The sequence below is a fragment of the Dysidea avara genome, chromosome 4 (genome assembly GCF_963678975.1).
Source record: "Dysidea avara chromosome 4, odDysAvar1.4, whole genome shotgun sequence".
Taxonomy (NCBI): domain Eukaryota; kingdom Metazoa; phylum Porifera; class Demospongiae; order Dictyoceratida; family Dysideidae; genus Dysidea; species Dysidea avara.
Window position 1 is genome coordinate 48158233 of NC_089275.1, and position 19299 is coordinate 48177531.

General features: G+C 39.8%; 1 protein-coding gene and 2 long non-coding RNA genes across 6 annotated transcripts in view; 2 read left to right on the plus strand and 1 right to left on the minus strand.

The window, feature by feature from the left end:
- LOC136252573 (ATPase inhibitor mai-1, mitochondrial-like) overlaps positions 1–19299 on the plus strand; it is a 158738-nt gene that overhangs the window by 81348 nt on the left and 58091 nt on the right. The window lies entirely within an intron of this gene.
- The window catches only part of LOC136252576 (uncharacterized), a 102045-nt gene that overhangs the window by 61106 nt on the left and 21640 nt on the right, over positions 1–19299 (minus strand). The window lies entirely within an intron of this gene.
- On the plus strand, positions 12974–13869 carry LOC136254293 (uncharacterized). Its single transcript, XR_010700426.1, has 3 exons — positions 12974–13128; positions 13208–13333; positions 13613–13869. It is a non-coding gene; the product is annotated as an uncharacterized lncRNA (long non-coding RNA).

Sequence of the window (19299 nt, forward strand, 5' to 3'; positions counted from 1 at the left end):
GTGATACTCCAATGTGTAGGTTGTGTTATAAAAGTGTTTCAGCTAAATGGACAAATACAAGTGATTTAGTAAACCATTTGAAGTTTAGTCATGCTAGTAAATACAGAGACCTGATTAAAAAGACCGTTTCAACACCAATAAGAACAGTCAAAAATTCCCTAAATCAGTCAGCAAACTCTTTCAGAGTGTGTACAGAAAACCACAACATTTGGTGTAAATTTGAAAGAATATTGTAAATTTACATGTGCGGTTACTAATTTCATTGTCAAGGATGTACTCCCAGTGTGTACAGTGGACAAGGAAGGCTTCAGAGATATGGTCAAGGCCATCCAACCATGATATCAACTTCCTTACAAGGACTTTTTCAGTTGAGTTGCAATCCCAGCTGTATGAGGAGACTAGGCAGAATGTGTTGTCAACTTTAAAGGATGAAGCCAATTACTTATATTCTGGAACTGCAGACCTATGGTCCTCGTGTACCTACCTGTGTTTCCTTCAAGTCCCTCTCTCTTTTCCAACTGCTTGAAAATGCTGTCACCACTTTTCAACATATTGACAGTACTCGTTCAGCCGTTCAATCCTACTATCATTCAGACCTTTGTATATGGCCAAATCCAAATTATGACCAAAATAACTTAATCTCTTCCACTTCAGTAGCTGATGTGCTAGTTTGATGTTGCTGGCACTGTCTGTAGTTATGGCAGTGAGTTTTCATTGCCCATTGCTCTAATGTTACACTTAAAGTGTCCCGTAGTTGTACACCAGTGTGATCTTCTGTACTTGCAAACAATGTGTTTGCAAATCCCAACCTGTGTTGAAATAATGGACCATAAATGACAGATACGGATCTGACAGAAATTCTTGCCACAGAAAAAGTTGAAAGGTGATGTATGTACTAGATGGGGCTCAAAAGTTGAAATCATTAAAAGAATAGTTGAACAGCAAATTACTGTCCGTGCAGTCCTGGGACAAGACAGAAGGGTGTCTCACTTAGTACCCACCTGGTAAGATCTTGATGTCTTGCAGCCAGTGTTGGAGGCTCTCAAGGGTTTTGATACAGTGACAGATTTATTGTCAGGGGGGAACAAATAACCTGCTTTGCCATTAAGCCTCTTATCAAGTTGATTGGTGGTAAGGAAGAAAATCCTTGGAGGAAGACTGAGTGTGGCCCCGACTAGACATTGAGTGACCTGCAATTCGAATCCTGGGGTTGGAAGGATTTTTTCCTTACTTTGGCCCCTTTTTCTGTTACATCTTATCAGCTATATAAGTCATTAAGTCTAAGTCCTTGAAATTAGGTTAAATAATCTCTTGACCCACAAGTTAAGGATAGATTTGATTCAGAACATATTGCTGTACATTTGCTGCTGGAAGAAGTAGAATCTTATGAAGTTGACATGATTCAAGAACTGCAAAGTCTGAGAGTGACCCTGAACCAGCAAGAAAAAAAGGAAAGTTCAGTGAAGTTTTAGGAGCTAGCTCATCGAGTTCTACATCCACCACAACACTGAATGTATCTGAAAGACTAAAAATGTGAAGTGGATATGTACATGCAGTATGCTTGATTCATTACCTCTGGAATGGTGGAGGCTTAAGTGGCCACTCTTGGCTGTCATGGCACGAAAATATTTAGGGATATGTGCAACAAGTGTTCCTTCAGAGTGAATATTCAGTATTGGTGGTCATTTAATTAGTCAAAAATGAGAATCTTTAAAGCCTGATAAGTCAACAATATGATATTTTTGTCCACAAACTTAAATGGCTAGATATGTCATGATTGGTATTTGGTAATGTATACACAGTGTTGTTGTAACTTGTTTTAACTATATTCTTACCCACTTCAAAGTTTTAAGTTTATTTGGACATAAATTGTAATACATCATACATAAAATTATTTCACTGTGAAAACACAATTTATACAAAACTGTTTTTACTTTCAGCTCCTGAGCACTGTCAACCTGCTAAACAAGATAGCATGTGGTTAAACAATAATTTAATCATACCACATTATTGAACTGCAATACCGTACCGTGATAGTAAAAGATGATACCGCTCAGCACTATTTTCTTGTTTTTAATGCTGTATTTGATGTGAGATGGACTAAACCATAAAGGTGATTTTTGTCGTATAAGATGTCTCTAGGATGATTTTAAAAAGCAGAATTTTAGGTGCTGCATGTCACTTATGGAGGGATACCTACTTCAACAGTACTACCATACTGCTAGACTAATAAGAGGGGTGGTCATTGTGTTCGAGTAAATAGATGTGAGATGTGGTCTCTGCATTCAGTCATTATTAATTAACTAAGATTGTGAATGGGTGTAGTCCTGGACCTATCATGAAGTTACAAGTGTCCAGTACCCTTTGTAGTAGCGTAAGATCTTTAAATGATTTTGTGGCATCTAAATCTGCTGTGCAAGGAAGTGTTGATATGGAAAATTGATGCCTCAATGGTTTCTTTTCATGAAGATGACGACCAGCATGATTGAAGATAAAAGGAAAGACAAGGGGCATAGGGCACACACTTGTTGGAACCCCAAAAGGTACATGCACAATATGCACTGGGAGAAATGGTAAACTAGTAGCAGAAATTGTGAAAAGTGAATATATCCACTGCCGTGATAAATGGTGGAATATTCCATAGAGGTGTGTGAGTAACTATGTGACAGACCATATTTTGTGGTTACCGCTTCGTAACTTGTGTCACTGGTGTTTAGAAATCATTCAAAAATCACTGCCATATTGTACCTTTTAAACCATTTTATGTACTTTTGGGAGTGTGTACATTTCCGTAGCAAAGTATGTATTGTTAAAGTCCAAAGCTTTTGTGATATGGAAATTGATGTAACTGGTAAAGTAAATGGAACATGCTACTACTACTGAGATTATAGGTCTTACTTAGACTAGCAGGCAGACGTGGTGTAAAGTTTATCAAACGGTACGGTTGTACCGTTTAGGTAGGAGTCCATGTGAAATTTTTGCGTGCCGTCCAAAATCCCGCCTTTAAAAATCATCCTAGAGATATCTTACGAGACGAAAATCACCTTTACGGAATAGTACTAGTCCATATAATACATAAAACAGCATTAAATACAACAAAACGCTTACAGGTGGCTGGATACAGAATTTTAAAAATTGTCAAAACTTTGAATTTTAGACTGACTGCCTGACTGACTGACTGCCTGACTGACTGACTACAGTCGCAAGCCTAGAGGCCAAACGAAGCTGTGCACAGCCACCATTTTATGCAACAACAACAAACTCACCAGCTACAAGATGAATTAAAATGTATAACAGATCACTGACTGTGAAAGGTGGCAGTGCTATCAAAGGAATACTCATGGATATGGCACATCAGTAGTGTGCGGACACTGAATGGTAGCTAGCTACAATAGTGATTGGCACTACACAGCTACAGGAGATATTTATTTATTGTTACTGGGTAGTTAAATACAAACACAGTACAAACAAACAATACAAACAGTATTGCAACATGAAAACATAGTATACCTCTGTTAATAATCTGCCTGCATGAACGCATGTGCTGGCAGCTGGCATGCATGGTGACTTGGGAGGCTTACAGTAGGCATTCCAGTATCCGAGATTTTTTAATAAAAAATTATTCTGCATATTCCCCAATAGAACCCTGGTACAAAATAACAACTCATGTTGAACTTGGGATTGCTCTGTTGTCCGAGCTCCAATGAGGATGAAAATCGCTGTGGGGTTTCTACCTTCCACCCAACGGAATGTTTTTAAAATTTTTTAAGTATTCTACATACATTGCGTGGCTTGAAAAGATTACAAAACAACACAAAACTTACTTATACGTAATGCGCATGATAAAACTAAGATTTTCATGATGATCAATGTGTGGACAAAGCTGATGACACAGCCATCAGAAAATTGCTCTGGAGCTGAAAATCATTAACCCTAGTGAAGTAACTACGCAAAAGTGTAAACCACTTCAAAGTCGGCATAACAATGCCATAATTTAAACCACAACTCCACCTTAGGTATTGTTGCATCATTGTGACACCTCCACTTTAGTTGTTTACCTTTATAAGTTGTTAACTTGATGTTTTTACTTACTTGAGATAGCCACTTGCCTATGGGTATACACCATTGTATTGAGAAGTGTGCAGTGGGTGAAACATATTTGCTCACCACAAAGCATACAAAGATCGCTGAGATCCAATACGATCTGAAGTTACTCTCATTACATGTACAAACTTGCAGCTAAAAGCAACTGCAGTTTCAAGATAATCTAGATTGCTAGATGGCTTCCTGATTCAATTGTGCCATTTTCCCCTTTAAAATGTATGGGGAGCCCTGGAGAAAAATGTACCTTTTTTCAGTTTTTAAGCGTTGTGCATGCCAAAGTAGCTAATTCCAACCCAACAAACTATATATTTCCGAGATCGGCAATCAATACTCTATCTATTGAGCATATAAAAAGCCCTTTTTTCAAAAATTTAAAAATCAGGCTGGAATACCTACTTACCTGGCATTTGTCTGAGCACTTAGTAAATGAAGATCTGGGCACAAAACGATTAGTAGACAAGTTAGTAGTAGACCTGTGGATGGTCACTCATGATCGCTAATCTTCTCCCAGCCTAGCTCCCAGCCTTTGGAATCATGGGTGTGGTACTGGGCATTATATAGAATCACACGTTCGTTCAAGTACGTCATCAGTATGAACAGGCGTAATTATTATACGCTTGTGCCTTTGTTCACCGGCGAGTCGAACCCTGGCTAGTGCAACTTCATAGGCCTTGTAGTTTTCCCAAACATTAATTATTTACTTATTATTTACTCATTATTATTATGACATAATTTTAACTGCATTTCATATTATTCTTAGTACTTGGTTGTATAATTACTAGGCCCAGGGCACACACAACCAAGTACAACCACCAATGGGGCAATCTACAAATGGGGCATGTACCAGCACAGTGTGTGTAGATGGAAAAGATGCACAAACGTAAGTGATATATCGTGAGGGCCTGCTACTATTATGTTGTACTGAATACCCAACCATGGAAGACCACATAATGCATTGTCACCGTCCCTCGTGCTCACAAATTGAGGTGCAAGTGTATACTCTCATATCTATGGTATTGAATCTCATGAGTCATGCATGCCTGCTAGCAATGAAGCTCATACATCCATTAAACAGTCCTAAAATTATAATGTTTAATGAGGTTGAATCAGGGTACTGGATTAAGATATGCATGGCTGCTGAAGTTTTCAAGAGCAGACATCAATGATAAAAGAAGCAGGGTATTTCACTAGAAACTGTTACCTTACGTTTTTTTTTTATTTTTTATATGAGCTGGGCCATATATCCTAAAATGATAACATGATATACAAGATGAAATTACATTTACAGTGGTGTGGCAATGGCACAGTAATAGGAGATACACAATACAGGAGATACAATGCAGGTGATACACAAAACTGTATGCAAGCCAATAAATGGAGACAGCCAAGCTATCCATAAGCCAGGAGAAGGCAAAATGTACAATACAAGAAAACATTAAAACATACCACGCTCTTTACAATACATTTACAAACACTAGAGGTAGCCAAGCCAACTAGAGCCTAGCAAGCCAGGTGGAAGTACAAAATAATACAAACAAACATACCACTATTAATCTTTTTCCTGGTCTTGTGCAGCTGGCATGGTGAACTTCGTGTTGGACGTGGCCACCTTAATTACTTTCCTTTGTGTGGAGTGCATCCACTGGCAGCTTGCATGACGACTTGAGACGACTTGGTGTCCCAGCGGGCAACAATTCCAAAAACAAATGATCAGTAGTTTGTTCATCTAAATCGCTGTTTTAATCTTCCTGGTCAATTAACTGCATTGTAGTGGGCATCACGTGCTAGTTGTTTTGATCGGTGTTAAAGAGAATAGTTGTATGGTTTCTATCACCTCCGCGAAAACTCCCGCCCATTATACGATTGCCTCTTCGTTCAACATGGAATCTATTCCCGGTGAGTGCGAAGCCTTAGGCCTTGTAGTTTTCTCAAACATTATTTATTTATTCATTCATTCATTATTATTTATGACATAATTTTAACTGCATTTTGTATTAATCTTAGTACTTGGTTGTATAATTACTAGGGCCAGGGCAAATACAACCAATTACAATCACCAATGGGACAACCTACTAATGGGGTATGTACAAGCAGTGCACGCATGGCCAACACAGTGTGTGCAGGTAGAAAAGATGCACGGGTAATACAATTCTAGAGGAATTGACGGGCACATATACATAAGGGATGTATTAGTATGCAATTACAACCAGTGATTATCTGACCATGGAGATGTGAGGATGTGAGATTGCACTTTAAATTGTGAGAATCATGGTACTGAATCTGATGCCTACAAGCAGCAAAGCTTAAAAATCCAACGAATACTTATTACTTTAATTTTTATGCAATTGTACACAATTTGTGTTACATGATATGTTTAAATGAGGATGGATTAGAGCACTGGATTAAGACATGGCTGGAGTTGCCAAGAGCAGACCACAGTAGGATTGGGGTAAAAGCGGAGTAATTCAACTGTCTGTCACCTACAACTGATATCTGAGTTATGTATATATTTAACATGAGCTGTGTCATTTGTACTAAAATGATCACATGATGCCGTGGATATGCTGCAAGACCAAGAAAAAAATTGGAGAACAAATGTGGCTGAAATGCAATACTAGAATTTCATGGATATGTCAGTGTGCACAAGTATGTGGAGCATTGCTGATGGTGGCAGACTGTAGCTACATATAATAACAGCAGTTAATAGCAAGCACAACCATGCACACAGCAATTATCAGCCTAAGGGCACATTTTGTGTATGTTGTGTTTGTTCTCTCCTCTCTCCATCAACGTTCAGTATGTAGGATGCAATTTTGGCAGTGAATGTTTAAATATTTATGTAGTTTTCTCAGGGCCCATATCAGTGATCAGTCTGGGCACTCCTGGCAGGTGGAGAGCTATGCAGTGGCGGATCTAGGATTTTTAAAAGGGAGTTTCTGAAAGTTGGTATAGCTGAATAAGGCATCTGATGACATTTCTCTGGAAAATTTTGAGACTTTAGAAGTTCTGAGATTGGATTTTAGGCTATTTTTAGTTACCAATTACAATAAATCTAATGCTTTAAATAAATGCTATATAGCTAACTATAGGGCAAAGATGGTGACTAAGCTGTAGCTTTGATTGCTCTATTAGAGTAGTTACATGACTGCTCTATTAGAGTATCTCGATCGTTTTTAATGCAGTGAGAGATGAAAAGTGAAGTGTTGCTGAGGGTTTAATAGTTATAATTGGTGTCAGTTAAGTGAATCTGCATGCATGCTACTGAAATACAGTGGTATATAGTTGTTTGCTATGACAAATTGTCAGTGCTACAATGTTTATATATTTAGACTACCACTGAGCTAAACTTAAAGGGGGTTTCTGTCGAACCCCAGAAACCCCTCTAGATCCGCCACTGCATACTATGCATCATTACACAAACTTACCAGCTGGAAACTGCACCTTCTTTGCACAATGGCCTGCCAGGTGAGGCTTTCTCCCATCTCATACACGAGTGAAGGTAGCCTAGTTACGCGAGACTAAAGAAACAAGACTATCAAAGCGTTTTAACCAACACAAACTAACCTTCAGCGATTGGTAGCAACTTCCAATCATGTTGTTTATTAAGCAGGAGTAGCAACCACTCGTCTTCTAATCAAAATAGTCGCTGTCACCCACTTCCAAACACAAATGAACAGTAGTTCGCTTGTCTAGAATCCACCTAGTCTATTAATAGTGGGCGTCACATGCTAACTGTTTTGATCAGTGTTAAATAGAATCGTTGTACGTTTTTATTACCTCCACGAGAAATCCCGCCCATTATACGATTGTCTCTTCATACAACATGGATTCTATTCCCGGTGAGTGCGAAGCCTTAGACCTTGTAATTTTCTCAAACATTATTTATTATTTATTTATTTTATTGTAATTTTAACTGCATTTCGTATGATCTTTAATACTTGGTTGTATAATTATTATTTTGAGAAAAATCCTGAACTTCACCGACGTTTCAGGTATCAGTCAGATATCTCCTAAGAATGTGGTTTGAACTTAACAGTACACTCTTCTGCATCCTTAATACTAGTTGTTTTTTGCATAGTTCCAGCAGCTTCAAAGAGTTTGTAAGTGAAGTTGGAATCGATCCCAATGCTCTTAGAATGATTGGTAATACAGTTACTGGTTGCTGCCACATTTTCCTAATTTCAAATTTCAAGTCAGTGTACTTCTGCTTCTCTTGAAACTTAGAAGCCATACGTCCATAAGATGATCAATAGTTTCATCATGTCGACCACAAAGTCGACAAGAAGGAGTGACAGGTAAGTGAAAGATTTTACATTTCAGTGCATTTGTAGTGATGGCCTGATCCTGTGCTGCCAGTATAAACCCCTCAGTTTCTGGCATTAAAGATCCTGAAGTTAGCCAGGACCATTGCAAAGTAATGTCCATTTCTCCTTGAATATCTCTCAAAATTGTTCATGTAATGGCTTGGATTAAAATGATTGTTTTCTAGAGTAGATTCCATCAGTATGAGAAAACTATCCATAGTCCTGTATAGCCATCAGTAATGGCTCCTCAACTGATGACAAATAACTAGCAATAGCCTCTATCTCAATACTAACAGTGTCCCAAACTAAAAGAAGCCCTCGCCACCCAAAAAGCGAGGTGCATACAACCTGTCAACATCATCAATTCAACTAAAACACTTATGCATTGTCAACAACTTGTGGGTTGATGTATCTAATGACTTCAACTCAGCTTGGGTCCAATTAACAATACCAGCAGTGTATTGGAGGATCGGAATTGCCCACACAATGATTGCAGAGATTAAATCCCTTCCATTAATATGGGATCGAAGTAGATATCCCAAATCTCAAATGCTTCTTATAAGTAGAGGTCACTGGATTTCACTAAATCATGCTTGATGTCATTACTCTCCCAAACACCTAAGTATTTGTATGCTTTTGACATATCTAAAGTAGAAATTTCCTCATTAGTAGGCAAGGCTATGTCTTCACCTGAAACAAATTTTCCATGTTCAATAGATACAGTGGTACACCTATTCAAGCCAAACTCCATACCAATTGATGAGCTAATTATCCTCACTGTATTCACCAAAGATTTTAACTCAGTCCGGCTATCTGCATATAGTTTCAGATCATCAAGGTACGTAAAGGAGATGGGACAGTTTGGGTAGACTAGTAGCAATCTGAAATCCTTTCCCTGACTGATTTAACGGAGTTGAAACTGGCATCAGAGCCAAAACAAATAGCAATGGTGACAAACTATCACCCTGATAAATACCACGGCAGATATCAATTATTATTATTATTATTATTATTACTAGGACCGCGTCACATACAACCAAGTACATACACCAACGTTGCAACCTACCCATTGGGCAAGTATAAACAGTGCCATAGGAAACACTCAGAGCAGTGTGCGTGTACCTGTGGAAATGATACATATGCATACGTACACAGGCAAGGGAGTTTAACTGGCATCAGAAAACCACAATACTAAAACACAACCTACACAAAAAACCAAGTTAAGTTAGCTATATTGAAAGTAACTATATATTGTAGGTGTGACGTGTCTCTGATGATGATTCAGCAGTGAAGTGAGGCTATGCAGAATAAGGGATATGGTGAAGGCACAATTAGCAATTGATCCCAATCAAGCCAATATGGCACAACAGACTCTGTTGTAACTAGAGGCCACCGGTGATGTACCTGTATATCAGCGGTGTGGCATTGGCACAGTGATCACAGTCTATAATATTATGCATACAGCCATGCACAACATACAGGAGATAGTTACACATTGTTGTATATGCAGCACTGCATCGGCTTCTTGTTTAGCTATTACAGACTCACAGTAGACTAGTAGTTAAGCCGAGTGGAAAATAATTCCAGCCACCAGCAAGCCAGATGAAGGTGCCGGTATAATGAAAATAATTCCAGCCGCTAGCAAGCCAGATGAAGGATGAAGATGTAGACCTATAATACAACTACCGGTACAAGTATTACATTACTCATTACCTTGCTGTTCCAGCTGGTTGTTTATGAGCGCATCAGCTAGTATCCCAACTGGTCATCAGCTGGTCCTTCACTGCATGACGCCTGGAGCGCATATCCTGCACACAAAATACACAGTTACAAACATTTAAACATACTTGTAATGTTGTTGCTTACCAGTAAAGTGGCACCTGGCCTCTCCCGAAATCGTTCGAGCAATTAAACAAGGGAATGGTGCCGGGAATTATATAGAATTACACGTACGGTAAAGTCATCAGCACGAACAGGCGTACTTATTATACGGTTGTGCCTTCATTCACAGGCGAATCTATCCCCGCTTAGTTCATGTCTCTAGGCCTCGTAGTTTTCTCAAACATTATTTATTTATTTATTCATTCATTATTAATGACATAATTTTAACCGCATTTCGTATTATTCTTACTACTTGGTTGTATAATTACTAGGACCGCGTCACATACAACCAAGTACATACACCAACGTTGCAACCTACCCATTGGGCAAGTATAAACAGTGCAATAGGCAGCACTCAGAGCAGTTTGCGTGTACCGGTAGAAATGATACATAGGCATATGTACACAGGCAAGGGAGTTTAACTGGCATCAGAAAATCACAATACTAAAACACAACCTACACAAAAACCAAGCTATATTGAAAGTAGCTATATATTGTAGGTGTGACGTGTCTCTCAAGATGACTTAGCAGTGAAGTGAGGCTATGCAGAACAAGGGACATGGTGAAGGTACAATTAACAATTGATCCCAATCAAGCCAATATGGCACAACAGACTCTGTTGTAACTAGAGGCCACAGGTGATGTGCCAGTATATCAGCGGTGTGGCATTGGCACAGTGATCACAGTCTATAATATTATGCATACAGCCATGCACAACATACAGGAGATAGTTACACATTGTTGTTTATGCAGCACTGCATCGGCTTCTAGTTTAGCTATTATACAGACTCACAGTAGTAGTAGATAAGTCCAGTGGAAAATAATTCCAGCCGCTAGCAAGCCAGATGAAGGATGAAGATGTATAATACAACTACCGGTACAAGTATTACATTACTCATTACCTTGTTATTCCAGCTGGTTGTTTATGAGCGCATCAGCTGGTATCCCAACTGGTCATCGGCTGCCGGGTTGTCAGTTCACTGCATGACGCCTGGAGCGCATATCCTGCAAACAAAATACACAGTTACAAACATTTAAACATACTTGTAATGTTGTTGTTTACCAGTAAAGTGGTGTCTGGCCTCTCCGCGGACGTTTACTGATCTTCTCCTTCGAGCAATCTGTAATTAAACCATAGTGATTAAACAAGGGTGTGGTACCGGGCGTTATATAGAATTACACATACGGTAAAGTCATCAGCACGAACAGGCGTACTTATTATATGGTTGTGCCTTCATTCACAGGCGAATCTATCCCCGCTTAGTTCATGTCTCTAGGCCTCGTAGTTTTCTCAAACATTATTTATTTATTTATTGGGGCGAGCCTGAGCGAGCCCCACACAGGCAGTAGTCGCTTCAACCGTTGGTACGTCGCGTTTCCAAAAAATTTCGCGCGTACGTCGCGTTTCCTAAAATTTCCGTGCCATACACGGAAAGCCCCACACTGGTAGTACTCTCTTCAACCGTTCGTACGACCCGTTCGTACGTCGCGTTTCCTAAAATTTCCATGCCATACACGGAAAGCCCCACACTGGTAGTGCTCTCTTCAACCGTTCGTACGCCCTCGTACGTCGCGTTTCCTAAACTTTCCGTGCCATACACGGAAAGCCTCACACTGTGCGGCAGTCACGTTAGAAGAGAGAGGGAGACCGCGAAAGAAAGACACGCAAGGTTTGTGTTAGTATCCAAGCTGACCCACTGAGGTGACACGTGGTACGCTCGTGCAGGTTGGCTAGACGCACAGAACAAGACAGGAATAGACGTGCAACTAGAGCCAGTGATGGAAACATTCGAGCCATAACTACACCTGAGCAAGAACAGAGCCTGAGCACAAGAAGGGAAAGAGAAAGAATAGTTGCCACGTGTGGCATGGCTAGCAATGTGGAAAGCGAAGAAGCTAGGGAAGAGAGGCTCAGAAGAAGAAGAGAGCGTGATAGACTTAGAAGAGAGAGGGAGACCGCGGAAGCCGAAAGACACGCAAGGTTTGTGTTAGTATCCAAGCTGACCCACTGAGGTCACACATTTTCTTGTGTGTGATTTGTTTCTTAATTATCACCTTACTAATCATTTAGTTTGTAGCTTTACAAATAATTATCATGAGCCTTAGCAGAAGAAGGGAAAGAGAATAGCTGCATACCTCAGTTACTTGCTGCCATAAGCTATCCAATAATAAAAATAATAATCTTTCGTTTATAAAAAATACAAGTCAAGCTACAGACAATAATCACCTAGCATTCCAGCAGCACTGTTTATCACTTAGCGCTGTTTAGTGTATGTAGTTCTGTCCTTATTTGAAACATATGTTCAGTTAGCCAAGGCTCGCCCCATCACATGCTTTTAGCATCTGTCTAGTTTATTTATTCATTATTAATGACGTAATTTTAACCGCATTTCGTATTATTTGGAGCGAGCCTGAGCGAGTCCCACAATTGCAGTACTCTATTCGACCGTACGATCGTCGCGTTCCCAAACGTTTACGCAAAGAACACGGAAAGTCCCACACTGTTAGTAGTCCATTGGACCGTCGTACGACTTTTGCATTCCCAAACGTTTACGCAAAGAACACGGAAAGTCCCACACTGTTAGTACTCCATTGGACCGTACGATCGTCGCATTCCCAAACGTTTACGCAAAGAACACGGAAAATCCCACACTATTGGTAGTCAGGACCGTCACATTCAGTTTCCAAAAATTTACAGTGGTCACTTTTATTGCACGTGGCGCGATGTGACCATGGCAAGTGTTGAAAGTGCAGAACAGAGAGAAGAAAAGCTCAGAAGAAGAAGGGAGCGCGATAGGCTCAGAAGAGAGAGAGAAACCGAGGAGGAAAGACAAGCAAGGTTTGTAAACGCAAATAGCCGGTACATGCACTAAATGCAGCTTGCTACCTGTGCCTTTCGAAAATACTCGGTACTGTAGGTTGGCTAGGCGAAGACAATATGAAAGAATTAGACGCGAGAACGTGGATGAACACCAAAGGCTTACCAGAAGACAGCAAGATCGGCGTACACGTGGAACAGAATCTGATGAACAGAGGGAAGCAAGGTGCTGCCGGGTAAAATAGGACTGTTGATGGGTGTTAAATGCGTGTATCTTTAATTTGTAACACATTAAGTTTATCAAAGAACTGTGTATTAAGTACTTTCAATAAACTAAGTGAGGCTGTGTTGATAGCCATCTAAATTGCATGTCAACATAAGTCAGTAATAAACTGACTATACTATGTGGGATTTTATGTGACCCACTAGGCAAAAACCCGACTTGCTTACATGTTTCTTGATATAGCTCATCACATAATAAAAATTGATTATACTTTTCATATAGATTGGCTAGGAGGAGGGAAAATTATAGACGTAGACGTGATGCTATGAATGCGGAACATTCTGAAACAGCACTTGAAGATCCAAGGGAGAGACATCAAATTTCAAATCATTCATTACCGTCTCAATTTAGAAACCTGGCAGTTGATGACCCAGAAATAACTCGGAGGATACAAGAATTTTATAGAGACTTAACAACCTTAGAGAACACACTATGCAATGTTTGTTTGGAGCAGTTTCCTTCCATCAAAGCTAATGAAACAGGTGGCTGGGGACGAGACTACGTAATTTCTTCTTTATTATTCTTCGTTTCTCAGTGTTACTTTACGAGAAGGTCATGGTGTGGAATGCAATAAAGACAATATGCAATTAGGGTGTTTACCTGTATTGTTGCATCCCTAATGTGTATAGCTAGCTATACAAGTCTTTTAGCTATAGATCAGGCTCGCCCCACAATGCTTTTAGCATCTGTCTAGTCTTAGTACTTGGTGGTATCAAGACACACGGTAGTGTGTCGTGCCACCCGTGAGTATATTAACAGGAAGAAAGAAAACGCAATTTTCACACCTATGTAGCTCTGTGATCCCTTATTCGATTGGAACCAAATTTGCTAGAGATGTGCCGGCCAGCAAGGGGAGTCTACACACCAAATTTGAAGAAAATCGCTCCAGCCATTTCCGAGATACGAGCGAACAAAATTTCGTTTTACTTTCTTCGTTTTTTTCTTCTACTTTAGGGTTTCCAATGTAAAATTTCGACTTCTTCAAAATACTTTGCTAACTGATGTTACATGTTGGACTAACTCTCACTTGAATACAGCTGCAGTGGCAATAAATTCCATTGCCTTCTTGGGGTAGAAATCGATCGAAATATCTGCAAAATCAGACATTACGAGCTGTAACTCTCAGAAGCCTTGATCCTTTATCGCAATACTGGAGTTCAAGATACCTCTGTGAGTAAACCTTCACCTAAAAGCATTGGTAGTTTGTTTAGTGAGGTAGGTTTCTTGTCGCTGCATCATTTGAGCACGATTTTGAGCTCCAAAAACGGGTTTTCGTCTACGGACACCAAACGATTGATAGCTCAAACTTCCTCACACCACAGTAGTAATCATCCATCGACAAAGAAGTCACATATGAAGTATGGTTAAGTTGTGACGTCTCTAACCATCTGGGTGAGCGTGATATAGGGCAAAATTTGCCGGTAATCACACCTTTACTACATAACTTGTCCACTCAGCTGTTTAAAAATAGATATCTCGGTGTAAAACAACTGTATGATCCATAAAGTATAACTAATAGCAAAGTTATCGTCACTGCAATTCAGCTACAAACGCACTTAGCCTAGCCGGTCAGTTCAAGCAGGCTCATATGACTAGGCTTGGGTGTGATCAACAATGATACACTGCCTACATTTATTTGTTTATTATTACTGGGCAGGCAATATTTGTATTGAGGGTAAAATCACAGTTGTTGTAGCACTGCATAAGATTAAGACATCAAGTGTTTAGATGGCAGAAATCACGCGAGCTTAATTATTTCCTTAACGCCATTAAATTTTATTTTACGATTCCTGACGACTATAACCTCACTTCTAGCCGTACTTTAGGGATCATACAGTTGTTTTACGTCAAGGTTTCTATTTTTAAGCCGTTGAGTGAGAAAGTTATGTAGTCAAGGTGTGATTTCCAGCTAATTTTGCCCTATATCACGCTCATCCAGATGGTTAGAGACGCCACAACTTAACCATACTTCGTATGTGACTTCTTTGCCAATGGATGATTACTACTGTGGTGTGAGGAAGTTTGGGCTATCAATCGTTTGATGTCCGTAGACGAAAACCCATTTTTGGAGCCCAAAATCGTGCTAAAATGATGCAGCGACAGGAAACCTACCTCACCAATCAAACTACCAATACTTTTAGGTGGAGGTTTACTCACAGAGGAAGGTTGAACTCCAGTATTGCGATAAAGGATCAAGGCTTCTGAGAGTTACAGCTCGTAATGTCGGAATTTGCAGATATTTAGATCGATTTCTACACCAAGAAGGCAATGGAATTTATTGCCACTGCAGCTGTATTCAAGTGAGAGTTAGTCCAACATGTAACAGCAGTTAGCAAATTATTTTGAAGAAGTCGAATTTTTACATTGGAAACCCTATCTACTTCTTCATTTTGCACATTTCGCAAAATCCGCCATAAAACACGAATGCGTGCTTGGATCGGGCTGAAATTTGGCACACTTAAAGGGCTCATTAAGGTGGATCTCTGTACCAACTTTGGTAGGAATCCGATGAACATTCACGGAGTTATTACCGATTATTTGCGTAAAATAAGGTCGAAGGTCTGTCACGCCTATAGGGTAAACTCCTTTGAGGAATCAGTTGAAAATTGCTATGTAGATGGAGCAACCATCGTAGGAGTGCCTTTTTGTGGTTTGAAAGGAATCGGGATAAAGACCACGGAGATATGACACAAAACCCGACCTGTGTCAAAATTACGCGATCGATTTTTATGAATAAAATCCTATTAGTTTTCGTGTCTATCAGGCAAACCGCTTAGAGCAATGAGCTGAAAATCAGTGTGTAGCTGGAATAATCATCATAGAAAGTCCTTGCAGTAGTACAGAAGAATCGGATTACAAACCACTGAGTTATGATTCGAAAGGCAACTACGTGTAGCAAATGCGAGATAGAGATACTCTAATAGAACAGTCACCCTAATAGAGCATTCAGCTACGTTTATAACTTACTCCATTACAGAATTATATTACATTGCAGGATATTCTGTACGGAATTCAGCTACAAACAGTTAATCTGATAGACAATTCAGCTACATGCAAGTCACCCTGTAGAGAGTTCATCTAGAAACAAGTCACCCTGTATCAGCTAGAAGAAGTCACCTTGTATAGAGTTCAGCTACAAAGAAACCATCATGTAGAGAGTTCAGCTGCAAACCAATCACAACTCAGCTACAAACAAACATGCCCTGTAAAAAGATCAGCTAGAAGAAGTTACCTTGTAGAGAGTTCAGCTACAAAGAAATCACCATGTAGAGAGTTAAGCTGCAAACAAATCACCCAGTAGAAAGTTCAGCTATGAACAGATCACCCTGTTGAGAGTTCAGTTAGGAAAAAGTAATCCTGTAGAGAGATCAGCTAGAAGTATCACCTTGTAGAAAGTTCAGCTACAAACAAATCATCTGTAGAGAGTTCAGCTGCAAACAAATCACCCTGCAGAGAGATCAGCTAGAAGAAGTCACCTTGTAGAGAGTTCAGCTATAAAGAAACCACCATGTAGAAAGTTCAGCTGCAAACAAATCCCCTGTAGAGAGTTCAGCTAGAAACAAGTCATCCTGTAGAGAGATCAGCTAGAAACAAGTCATCCTGTAGAGAGTTCAGCTAGAAGAAGTCACATTGTAGAGAGTTCAGCTACAAAGAAACTACCATGTAGAGAGTTCAGCTGCAAACAAATCACCCTGTAGAGAACTCAGTTACGAACAAATCACCCTGTAGAAAGATCAGCTAGAAGAAGTTACTATGTAGGGAGTTCAGCTACGAGCAGATCACCCTGTAGAGAGTTCAGCTACAAACAAATCACCCTGTAGAGAGTTCAGTTACAAAGAAACCACCATGTAGAGAGTTCAGCTGCAAAAAAATCAATCACTCTGTAGAGAGTTCAGCTAGAAGAAGTCAGCTTGTAGAGAGTTCAGCTGCAAATAAATCACCCTGTAGAGAATTCAGCTACAAACAAATCACCCTGTAGAAAGATCAGCTAGAAGAAGTTACCTTGTAGAGAGTTCAGCTACAAAGAAACCACCATGTAGAGTGTTCAGCTGCAAACAAATCACCTGTAGAGAGTTCAGCTAGAAACAAGTCACCTTGTAGAGAGATCAGCTAGAAACAAGTCACCCTGTAGAGAGTTCAGCTAGAAGAAGTCACATTGTAGGGAGTTCAGCTACAAAGAAACTACCATGTAGAGAGTTCAGCTGCAAACAAACACCCTGTAGAGAATTCAGCTACAAACAAATCGCCCTGTAGATAGATCAGGCAGAAGAAGTTACCTTGTACGGAGTTCAGCTACAAAGAAATCATCATGTAGAGAGTTCAGCTGCAAACAAATCATCCTGTAGAGAGTTCAGCTATGAAAATATCACCCTGTAGAGAGTTCAGCTAGAATAAGTCACCTATTAGAGAGTTCAGCTACAAAGCAACCACCATGTAGAGAGTTCAGCTGCAAAAAAAATCAATCACTCTGTAGAGAGTTCAGCTAGAAGAAGTCACCTTGTAGAGAGTTCAGCTGCAAATAAATCACCCTGTAGAGAATTCAGCTACAAACAAATCACCCTGTAGCAAGATCAGCTAGAAGAAGTTACCTTGTAGAGAGTTCAGCTACAAAGAAACCACCATGTAGAGAGTTCAGCTGCAAACAAATCACCTGTAGAGAGTTCAGCTAGAAACAAGTCACCCTGTAGAGAGATCATCTAGAAGAAGTCACCATGTAGAGAGTTCAGCTACAAAGAAACCGCCATGTAGAGAGTTCAGCTGCAAACAAATCAGCCTGTACAGAGTTCAGATACAAACAAATCACAGATCAGCTGGAAACAAGTCGCATTGTAGAGAGATCAGGTAGTAAAAGTTACCTTGTAGAGAGTTCAGCTACAAAGAAACCACCATGTAGAGAGTTTAGCTGCAAACAAATCACCCACTAGAAAGTTCAGCTATGAACAGATCACCCTGTTGAGAGTTCAGTTAGAAACAAGTCATCCTGTAGAGAGATCACCTAGAAGTATCACCTTGTAGAGAGTTTAGCTACAAACAAATCACCTGTAGAGAGTTCAGCTACAAACAAATCGCCCTGTAGATAGATCAGCTAGAAGAAGTTACCTTGTAGGGAGTTCAGCTACAAAGAAATCACCCTGTAGAGAGTTCAGCTACAAAGAAATCATCATGTAGAGAGTTCAGCTGCAAACAAATCATCCTGTAGAGAGTTCAGCTATGAAAAGATCACACTGTAGAGAGTTCAGCTAGAAGAAGTCACCTTTTAGAGAGTTCAGCTACAAAGCAACCACCATGTAGAGAGTTCAGCTGCAAACACATCACCCTGTAGAGAATTCAGCTACAAACAAATTGTCCTGTAGAGAGACCAGCTAGAAACAAGTCACCCTGTAGACAGATCAGCTAGAAGAAGTTACCTTGTAGAGAGTTCAGCTGCAAACAAATCACCCTGTAGAGAATTCAACTACAAACAGATAACCCTGCAGAGAGTTCAGCTAGAGTCAAGTCACCCTGTAGAGAGAATCCTGTAAAGAGTTCATCTACATACAAGCAGACCACCCTGTAGAGATTTCAGCTACATTTCAAGTCACCCAGTAGAGAGATCAGCTGCAAATTATCCTGTGGGGATTAATTGACATGTAATAAATATATGCTCTCTTTTTATATTATGAACTCTTGGTATATGCATTATATATATAATTTGTACATTTACTGATAAAATCAGAATGAGTTAAAGTGTTTATAAAATCTGCTTCATCTTTCTCTTTTTCCTGTGGTAAAGAAAAATATATAGGTTAAAAAGCCCCAAAGCTGGCCATAGGCCATCTTTGGGGTATACAAATACAAAAAGAAGTGAAATCTAATCAAAAACAGCCAAGCTGTAAAAAAAGGAGTGCGGCCCTTGAAAAGGCTATGGT